At 39.9% G+C, this 11,040-nt stretch overlaps 1 non-coding gene across 1 annotated transcript; it reads right to left on the reverse strand.

Annotated features, from left to right (window-relative positions):
• Nucleotides 1–3,344: 3,344 nt before the first annotated feature.
• Nucleotides 3,345–3,451, reverse strand: LOC141710399 (small nucleolar RNA R71). Its single transcript, XR_012570921.1, has one exon. It is a non-coding gene; the product is annotated as a small nucleolar RNA R71 (small nucleolar RNA).
• Nucleotides 3,452–11,040: the final 7,589 nt, after the last annotated feature.

An 11,040-nucleotide genomic window follows, 5' to 3' on the forward strand; every position in this document is an offset into this window, starting at 1 on the left:
TTAACAAAACCCTAAAGTTAATATTAAGTTGATCGGATGCCTTCCAATGAGTCCAATGCGTTAACCCCTAGATCGATAAGGAGTGGGTTCACCAAAGCGAAGTACTCCAATCTATCATGGGAGATGTGTTCAAGTATATTGATATTTTTTAACTATTGGGTTTGACTTAACTAAGTTACCACAATAGGATTGTGAACTTAGAGGCATAGAGGTTGGCGAGATTTATTAGATAAATATGAACAAATGTTGTTCCCCCAAGTTATCCAAGAGTTATATAGTTGATATAATTGACAAATGTTGTCTACCTAAATAATCATGTTTTAGGAGAAAAGCCAAAGCTGGCCGAACGCATGGTGAAATATGGATATTGGCTCACTAGAAAGAATATAGAAGATATTTTTCCAAATTAATAGTTAGGGCTATTGATTTGATAAAAATAGTGGGTGATATATATTGTGAATATATATATATATATATATATGAATAATCACTTGAACATAATTTAATGATCATCTGTACACTAAGTCATTTTATGCACTTTAATATTGTAGATATCAAATGACAAATAACAAAAATAACTTATCTATGTAATAGTCCTTGAGAAGGACAAACTAACATGAAATAATTTCCTCAATTGACATGGGAACTTGAGGATTGTCCTCAGGTTCAAGGATGTCACTCAAACCCCTCCCTTATTTCTTCTAGCTGAGAGTAAAACATATGCTGAACAAAATGCTTACCAGAAGCAAATTGATTATACAACTGATGTTTCATGTCTCATGCTTGTAATTATGAGTGCTGAGCTTTAGAAGTAACAAGAGCATAATGATGCTTATGATATGATTGAGCACCTTCAAAGGATGTATGAAGGATAGGCTTGTCAGAAAGATTTGACAATAATAAGACACCATACTTTTGCATTAATGGGAGAATGATATCCGATTAGACCATATGTTCTAAAGATGATAGGTATATATACCTTGATATTTTGAGTTTCGAGAATGGTCTAGAGACTCCGCTTGATTTAATCAAACAATATTTGAACAACTTTTATTTATAGTTTGTTAAAACAAAAGGAATAAGATAGAAAGAACACTTACTGGGTTGTTAAGAATGTTTAGAACTGCTGAAAATAACACGGTAAGGCATGAATTACGTCCATATTGATGGTGTACACATGTAATACAAATGGGAAAGGAAAGTAGACATGCAAGGTGAAGATTTGATCTTATTCGGTGCCAAACATTTAAGTGGCATTTATGTCCACTTAGAACGTCCTATTAAGGCTTGAATTGGTGTTTTGTACTCAAGTTGTTTTTGTTTTTGATGTGTTTTTGTAGTGTTTTGCATTTCAGGCATAAATAAGGGATCAAGGAGGTTTAGCATTGCTTTGGTGCTAAATTTATGTTAGCATGGTGCTTAGGATGAAAGCTCGTGGAAAGCCATCTCAAACCAGCAAGGAAAATAAAAATCAGAGTTTTTCCAGAAGGGCAGCGCGTCCGCGCTGTGATAGCGCGCGCCCGCGCCGAAGATGCAGAATGACAGCCCGTGTTGGTTAAGCGCGCACCCGCGCCAGGTCGGGATTTTAGAATCCTGTTTCAAGTATAAGAGTGATTTTCTGGACTTCTCTTCTGATTGGGCTGCTATATAAAGATAACTTAAAGATGTTTTTAATAACAGAGCTTAAGGAGAAGACAACGAGAAGACCTATAACATAATTCAACGAAGGCGGAGAAGATCTAGTTTATTCTTGTGATTCTTTGTTTTAAGTTGTAATCTTGGATGCTCTTTTCTTGTTTGTTGAACCTAATACTCTGGATTACATACTTCGTTTATTATTCATTTTTATAAAGACCTAGTTTATTATACAATGCTTTCATTAGAACCCACGGTGATGATGAGTTCGGTTATGGGCTAATCATTATCATGGGGTTCTAGCGGATTTACTTGTGGATTTCTTTAGTTAACATGTTTTGAGACCTTAGTGTGTGGTGATCGTATGATATCCTAGTATTGGTTGTGCTTACTCGTCTTATGAGCGTCGCGAACTTATAAGATAGTGTGTTAATCTCTATTGAAGTGAAAGTGAATATAGGGGTGTAGAACTTGCCATGCTAGCATAGGTTCATATATTTGTTATGCATGATTTGTAGGTAATTTTAACCATCTTACTTGCCCTATGTAATCACAATAGATAACTCGTGCATTAAACCGTTATATTGTTAAATTCTATAGACATATACGATCTCAATATAATTGGTGTCTATTCAGCTTCTATCTCTTTTGTGGATGTCTGGTATTAGGGGATTCGTACAATGAAAGTTGGCGTTTACTAGTTTCGTGTTATCTGATTAGTGTCATCACATTGTATGCTAAGGTTAAGAACAAAAAGGCTATTAAATGAAGTAGTAATGAAGTTAGAATCCCATGTTTGTGTTATATAAGTAAATCAAGCTTTTAAGTCTCTTAGTTAATTGCATGTTAGTTAATAATCTTAGTTATAAACAATCTCAACTTGTTATCATCTTAGCATTGAATAATAACCATACCATTGTTGCATAAGTACATTGATTGAAATTAACCTAAACTAGTCTCTTTGAGAACCAACTAGAATTAATTCTATATTACTTGTGATCGCGTATACTTGCATGAATATTAGCCCATATTTTTGTCCTAACAAGTCTTTGGCGCCGTTGCCGGGGAATCGGTGTTAATTTCTAGTTTATGTGCTTGACATCAGTGGTCGTTAAAGTTCATTGACTTGGATATTTTACTTACGTGTTTACTTGTTGCTTTTTTAGGTACTGTAGAGAGCGTTTATGCAAAAGCGTTCTTGGTCTTGAAAGAGAACACTAGATAAAGTAGAGGAAGAAGTTTTAGCGGAGGAAGAAGTTCTTTTAAAAGAGGAGAAATTTGAAGAAGCTCTTGTTACAATGGGTGAACTGGTTGTTACAATGGGTGAACCAGAAGCAAATATAAAGGCTTTGATGGACTATTCTCAGCCAAAGATCAATGATATTCAGTCTAGCATTGTCAGACCAGCCATCGTGGCTAACACTTTTGAAATCAAAGCCAGCACGATTCAGATGGTGCAGAACTCAGTTCAGCTTGGGGGTTCTCCAACAGAAGACCCCAACATTCATCTTAGAGATTTCATCGAGATATGCGACACTTTCAAATTCAACAATGTGTCTGAAGATGCTATTAAGCTAAGGCTTTTCCCATTCACTCTACGGGATAAAGCTAAGTGTTGGTTGCATTCTCTACCACCAGGCTCTATCACCAAATGGGAAGACCTTGCTCAAAAGTTCCTTACAAAGTTCTTTCCTATGGCAAAGATAGCTGCAATCAGGAATGCTCTTACTCAATTTGCGCAGCAGTCTGGAGAGTCTTTGTGTGAGGATTGGGAGCGATATAAGGAGATACTTCGAAAGTGTCCTCACCATGGGATGCCTGATTGGATGATCATTAACTGTTTCTATAACGGGTTGGGTGCAACTTCTAGACCTATGCTTGATACAACATCAGGTGGAGCCTTATGGGCTAAGAGCTATGATGAAGCTTATGAGTTGATTGAACTGATGGCTGCTAATTAATACCAGAACCCAACTCAGAGACTACCTTAGGGCAAGGTAGCAGGAATTCTGGAGGTGGATGTAGCTACGGCTATAGCTGCTCAGCTTAAGGCTTTGGCGATGAAGGTGGATCTTTGGCTAATTATGGAGTGAATCAAATCACTAGTGTTTGTGAGCTTTACGCTGGTGCGCATGAGACGGAGCACTGTTCTATTTCTAGTGAATCAGCTCAGTTCGTGAGCAACTTTCAGAGGTCGCGGTAGCCAGTTCCATCCACCTATCATCCCACCAACCATAATCATCCTAACTTCAGTTGGAGCAATACTCAAAATGCGGTGCAATAACCTTATCAGCAGTATGCTGTAAAACAATACAACCCTCCTGGTATCCAGCAACCACAATATGCACCAAGACAACAACTTCAACTGCAACAATCTAATGAAAAAATTGAATTGGAGGAGTTGAGGCTCATGTGCAAGAGCCAAGCGGTTTCTATTAAGACCTTGAAGAATTAAATTGGGCAGATTGCCAATGCCTTGCTGAATCAACAACTTGGTACACTCCCTAGTGACGCTGAAGTGCCAGGAAAGAAGGAAGAAAAAGAGCAAGTTAAGGCAATTACATTGAGGTCTGGGAAGGTTGCAAGCCAAGAAAAAGCTTAAGTTCCAGAATCTGAAGATGTGGTGGAAGAAGAAGTGCAGAAGGAAGCAGAAATAGAACCAAGGAAGAAAATTATGGAACACACTCCTCCTGAGGGTAATAAAGGGGAGAAACAGATCTATCCTCCACCTCCTTTTCCTAAGAGGCTGTATAAGAAAAAGTTGGATAAGCAGTTTGAGAAGTTTTTGGAGGTGTTCAAGAAACTTCATATCAACATACCTTTCGCTGAAGCTCTTGAGCAGATGCCCAGATATGCGAAGTTTATGAAAGGTATTCTCTCTCGGAAAGTGAAGCTCGATGAAATAGAGATAGTTGCTCTCACGGAGGAATGCAGTGATGTGCTGCAACAGAAGTTGCCTCCGAAACTTGATCCTAGAAGCTTCACTATTCCTTGCACCATCACAAAAGTTTCTTCCGACAAATGCTTGTGTGACTTGGGAGCTAGCAACAATTTGATGCCTTTGTCTATCTTCAAGAAGTTGGACTTACCTAATCCAATGCCTACTTATATGACCTTACAGTTGGCCGATCGCTATATTATATATCTGCGAGGCATTGTGGAGGATGTCTTGGTCAAGGTGGACAAACTCATCTTTCATGCAGACTTTTTAATTCTTGATTTCGAGGAGGATAAGAAGATTCCCATAATCTTGGGAAGACCCTTCTTGGCTACTGGCCGAACCTTGATAGATGTGTAGAAGGGAGAGCTCAATATACGAGTACTCAATATCCGATCATGAAAGATGTTGTGAAGAAAGAAATTCTCAAGTAGCTAGATGCATGGATCATCTATCATATTTCTGACAGTTCTTGGGTGAGTCCAGTTTAGAGTGTGCCAAAGAAAGAAGGCATCACAGTTGTTGCTAATGAGAAGAATGAGCTCATTCGTATTCGAATAGTCACGGGGTGGGTAGTTTGCATGGATTACAGAAAGCCAAACAAAGCCACAAGGAAGGATCACTTTCCTCTTCCTTTTATTGATCGGATGCTTAACAGGTTGGCTGGGCATGAGTACTATTGTCTTCTAGATGGCTATTCAGGTTATAATAAGATTTGTATCGCTCCAGAGGATCAGGAAAAGACTACCTTCACTTTTCCGTTTGGTACTTTTGCCTTCAGAAGAGTTTTTTTTGGTTTGTGTGGTGCACCTGCCACATTTCAGAGATACATGATTGCTATCTTCTCTGACATGATTGGTCAGAATGTGGAGGTATTTATGGATGATTTCTCTGTGTTCAGTGATTCTTTTGATGAGTGCTTGCAAAATCTTGGCACCGTTCTTAAAAGGTGTGTTGAGACCAACCTGGTTCTCAATTTGGAGAAATGTCATTTTATGGTGCAACAGGGCATCATTCTTGGGCACAAGGTCTCTCGTAGAGGTCTTGAGGTGGACAAAGCCAAGGTCGGGGTCACTGAAAACCTCCCCCCACCAATTTTTGTTAAGGGAGTCCGCAACTTTCTTGGTCATGCGGGTTTCTATTAGCGTTTCATCAAGGACTTCTCTAAAATCTTTAAACCCTTGTGCAATCTTTTAGAGAAAGATGTCCCTTTCAAGTTTGATGACGAGTTTCAAGCTGCTACTAAGACCTTAAAGAAGAGTTTAATCATGGAACCCGTCATAACTGCACCTGATTGGAATGAACCTTTTGAAATAATGTGAGATGTAAATGATTATGCAGTTGGAGCAGTCCTTTGGCAGAGGAAGAACAATACATTTCATGTGGTCTACTATACTAGTAAGACCCTCAATGGTGCTCAACTGAACTATACTACTGAGAAAGAACTCTTAGCCATTATCTACGGTTTTGAGAAGTTTCGATCTTATTTTCTTGGGACGAAGGTGACAGTTTTCACTGATCATGCTGTAATATACTATCTCATCTCGAAGAAGGACTCGAAGCCTAGATTGATTTGATGGGTTCTTTTACGTTAAGAGTTTGAGTTGGAGATCAAGGACATGTAAGGTACTGAGAATCAAGTCATTGATCATCTATCTCGGTTAGAAGATCCAAGTATGACTTCACATGATAAGACATTGATTAATGAGTCTTTTCCCGATAGGCAGTTATTTGGGGTACAAGAGGAAGAACCGTGGTTCGCATACATTGTGAACTACCTTGTGAGCAATATTATGCCTCTAGAGTTGTCTTCTGCTCAAAGGAAGAAGTTTATTCATGAGGTGAAGTGGTACATATGGAATGAACCATTTCTATTTAGGCAAGGAGCTGACCAAATCATCAGGAGATGTATTCCATACAATGAAATGAAGGGTATCTTGCGAGACAGTCATTCGACTGTTTATGAAGGTCACTATGGTGGAGAGAAAACAGCAGCTCGTATCCTTCAAGCGGGATTCTTCTGGCCTACATTGTTTAAGGATGCGCATCGGTTGGTTTTGAAGTGTGATCGTTGCCAGTGTGTAGGTAATATGTCCAAGAGGGATGAGATGCCTCTTAATGTGCTTCTCGAGGTTGAGGTCTTCGATGTTTGGGGAATTGACTTCATGGGGTCGTTTATCTCATCTTGTATTAATCAGTACATCTTGTTGGCAGTTGATTATGTCTCGAAATGGGTGGAAGTCAAGCCTTTGCCGACGAATGATGAAAAGGTAGCGCTAAATTTTCTTTATAAGCAGATATTCACAAGATTTGGGACTCCAAGAGTCATAATCAGTGACGAGGGATCGCATATCTACAATTGCAAGTTCACTGCTATGATGCAACGATATAATGTGAATCATCGCATTGCTACAACCTACCATCCTCAGACTAATGGTCAAGCCGAGGTATCCAACAGAGAGATCAAGCGTATTCTGGAGAAAGTTGTATATCCATTAAGGAAGGATTGGTCTTTGAAGCTGGATGAAGCTGTTTGGGCGTATCGAACAACATACAAGACTCCACTAGGCATGTCACAGTTTCAGTTGGTGTATGGGAAGGGATGTCATTTGTCTGTGGAGCTCGAGCATAAAGCATATTGGGCTTTGAAGAAGTTGAATCTTGATATGGATGCAACTGGAAAGAAAAGGATGCTTCAATTGAATGAACAAAACGAGTTTCAGATTCAAGCGTATGAGAATAACAAAATGCATAAGGAGACAGTCAAGAGGTGGCACGATAGTGGTCTAGTGCTCAAATCATTTGTTCCGGTGTAACAAATTCTTTTGTTCAACTCTCGTCTCCGTCTTTTTCCTGGAAAGTTGAAGTCGAGATGGTCAGGGCCGTTTATTATCAAAACTGTGTTTCCACATGGAGCGGTGGAGATTTTTGAGAATGATCCAGGCCAAGCGTTCAAGGTAAATGGACAGAGGTTGAAGCACTACTATGGGGATACGACAAACCGTGAGGTGATTATTGGCGTTTTATTGTCAACTTGATCTCGGGATTCTACGTCAGGCTAACGACATAAATCAAGCGCTTCTTGGGAGGCAACCCAAGTTTGTTGTACATTAGTAGAAAGAGGAAGAAGAAAACAAGGAGAAAACTAGAAAAATATCAGAAAAAAGAAAAAATTCAGTTCCAACTACAGTAGCACGGCGCGCCCGCGCTGCGAAGTGGGGCGGTCGCGCTATTTTTCCAGTAGCACGGCGCGCCCGCGCTGGTATGCGGGGCTGCCGCGCTGGAATTCCAGTAGCACTGCGTGCCCGCGATGCCAGGCTTGGAGGCCGCACTGGCTCCCTGGACCTGAAAAAAAATCAGAAAATCGAAAATCAAATACAAAATCCAATCACACACGAATTTCTTGCTCCCACCTTCCATATTTCCCTCTTTAATTCAGTTTCAAACATCCCATTACTCCCATTATTCCCTTAATCAAATCCCACTTTTATTCTAAACCTAATTCTCTCCCTATATACACACACTTATACACAAATCTCTCCATCACTTTTTAATTCTCAAAATCATACATCTCTCTTATACACATCTTGTACTCTCTCTTTTTCAATTCAATGGCACCCAAAACACAACGAACCCAAGTTAGCAACAATACCACCGATTCTTCTAGTGTTGGGGGTGTGAGGCCCAGGTTTGCATCTCTGGTGGCTGAGGCAGAGTATATGAGGCTGCTTTTGAAGCCCATAGCCAAGGAGCGAGGTTTTCTGCCATGGGGGAGGGATGGTAGGTTGTTGGAGATGATTGTAGAGATGGGTTGGATTGCTTTTTGTGAGGCACCAGTTGCAGTGCCTATGAGTGTGGTTCGTAAGTTTTACGTGAACGCGAAGGTGGAGAAGAATAGGTATTCTTTGGTTAGGGGATTGACGGTGGATTACACCGGAGATGCTATTCGTCGGATGATAAATCATCCCGAGAGATATCCTGAGCAGGAGGATTGGATTGCGAAGACCAACGAGGATTTTAACTTGGATTTGATTGTTGCTACATTGTGTGTTCCTGAGACTCACTGGAAGTTCAATAGGGGCACGAATGAGTGTGCTACTTTCCCGGCTTCGTGCATGAACAGGTATGTCCTTGCATGAAACTCGTTTATTTGTGCTAACATTATGCATTTATCACCTGTGCATGATGTTACGGTGGACTGGGCAAAGCTGTTGTGGGGTATTCTACAGGGTGATTATGTGGACTTGGGGTCCATTATCTTTTGGGGGATTTTGAGGTTCTTGCGAGGGAGCAATACGGGGGCTATTCCCTATACGTCTATTGTGATGAAGTTTTGTGTGGCAGTTGGAGTTCATTGGCCCGCACATGAGCAACTGCAGTTGCCTAGTGCCCCGATTAACAGTTCGGTGATATAGTCATGTAAGAGTGGGGATGAGGTAAGCCTGATGCGAAGGGGCTCAGTTACTCTTATGATCACTTGCTGGGTGGTCGTCCATCTGATCAGACATATGCTGGTGGTACGACCCAGGCCAGCAGAGCAGCATGGAGAGCTCATTTGGGTGAGGTCGGTCCTTCACGGTCACAGCAACAACAGGAAGATGAGAGCGGTGCTAGTTTGAGTTCAACGCAGTATAGGCGCTTGATGAGGAGGATAGATGCGATGCATAACATCCATAGTCGGTTTGTACAGGACCTTACCCAGGCGTTGGGTACAGGATTCAGAGCCATGGGAGTTGACATCCAGTGGCCAGTTTTTGGTGAGGATTATGTATACCCGCCGCCTGACACTCCTGACATGCCACTCCATGAGGGTGATGACCCTGATTCTGAGTAGGTATGCCTGATTCCTTACTATTACCTTAACTGAGGACAGTGAATATTTCAAGTTTGGGGGTGGTAGTTAAGGAATATATATTTGTGTGCGTCTATATAGTTTGCATATTCATGATAGTTTAGTTCATATAGCTGCATATTGGTTATGACATGTAGTTTTTTTTAATTTTATTTTGCATGATAGTATGTTGCATATAGTTGCATTTGCATCATAACATGATCCCTTAAGTTTACTTTTTTGACTGATTTGTGATATTGACGCTAGTGTAGTGATGTCGTATATAGTGATGTTAAGTCCTATCGAGTTTATTTGCATGGTAGAAGCAATAAAAATTTCACAAAGTCTTATAGGTTGCTTGAGTGCTAGATCAAGGTCATGTTTTGTTGTTTGTCGAGGTTTAATCACTTGTTTATGTTTACAATTCAGGATATTCTCTTAATGGCAACATAACATGGATATTTAAAAATTAGAGAAAAATATTGGATTTCATTGCTAGTGGTTGTGGCTAGGTGTCAAATGGCTAGTAGCCAGCTCATATTTATATTAGTAGTCTAGGGTTGAGCGAGATGGAGCGAAACACACTCGTTTAGAAATCATGTGAAAAAAAAGAAGAAGAGAAAAATGGAAAAAAAATATATGTGTTATGCATGATTGATCACGAGTGGGCTCGTTAATACTCGAGTTATTAAGTTCTTAGGGGACTTTGTGCTTAGTGACCTAAGGCTTTTATAGTCTGGGATCCACTAACCTAACGCTCGCTACATGGATATTATTGTATAAATCTTTTGTGGAACTCACTCATTGCACGATCAAATAAGCATATTTTTGTTGTTTATGTGTTGTGAATAAAAACATGAATCCATGTATAACTCCAATAAAAGAATAGAAGTGTTGTCAGTCATTTTGAGTTTAGCTTTTATTCTATTTATAACCTTGTGATTGTCTTGATGAGTAGTGAGTCATGATTATTGATTTAGTTGTGATAGTATATCTGTTAAGCATTTGCACACACACACATTTCTGGATAGTAAATTGATTTATGGGAGTTGATTGATCTTTGTGTGAATAACTGCATTTGTTGAGATGTTGCTTATTGGTTGGTTTAGTTAATCTGAGGGGATTGTTGCATTCATGTAGTTGTATTCATGCATTTTTTATTTCTTGTTCTTTGAGTCTGTTTATACTTGAGGACAAGCATCAGTTCAAGTTTGGGGGTGTGTTAAGTGGCATTTATGTCCACTTAGAATGTCCTATTAAGGCTTGAATTTGTATTTTGTACTCAAGTTATTTGTGTTTTTGATATGTTTTTGTAGTGTTTTGCATTTCAGGCATAAATAAGGGATCAAGGAGGTTCAACATTGCTTTGTTGCTAAATTTATGTTAGGATGGTGCTTAGGATGAAAGCTCGTGGAAAGCCATCTCAAACCAGCAAGAAAAATAAAAATCAGAGTTTTTCCAGAAGGTCAGCGCGCCCGCGCTATGATAGCGCGCGCCCGCACCGAAGATGCAGAAGGACAGCGCGCCCGCACTGGTTAAGCGCGCACCCGCGCCAGGTCAGGATTTCAGAATCCTGTTTCAAGTACAAGAGTGATTTTCTGGACTTCTCTTCTAATTGGGCTGCTATATAAAGAGA

The sequence above is a fragment of the Apium graveolens genome, chromosome 2 (assembly GCF_009905375.1).
Source record: "Apium graveolens cultivar Ventura chromosome 2, ASM990537v1, whole genome shotgun sequence".
Classification (NCBI taxonomy): Eukaryota; Viridiplantae; Streptophyta; class Magnoliopsida; order Apiales; family Apiaceae; genus Apium; species Apium graveolens.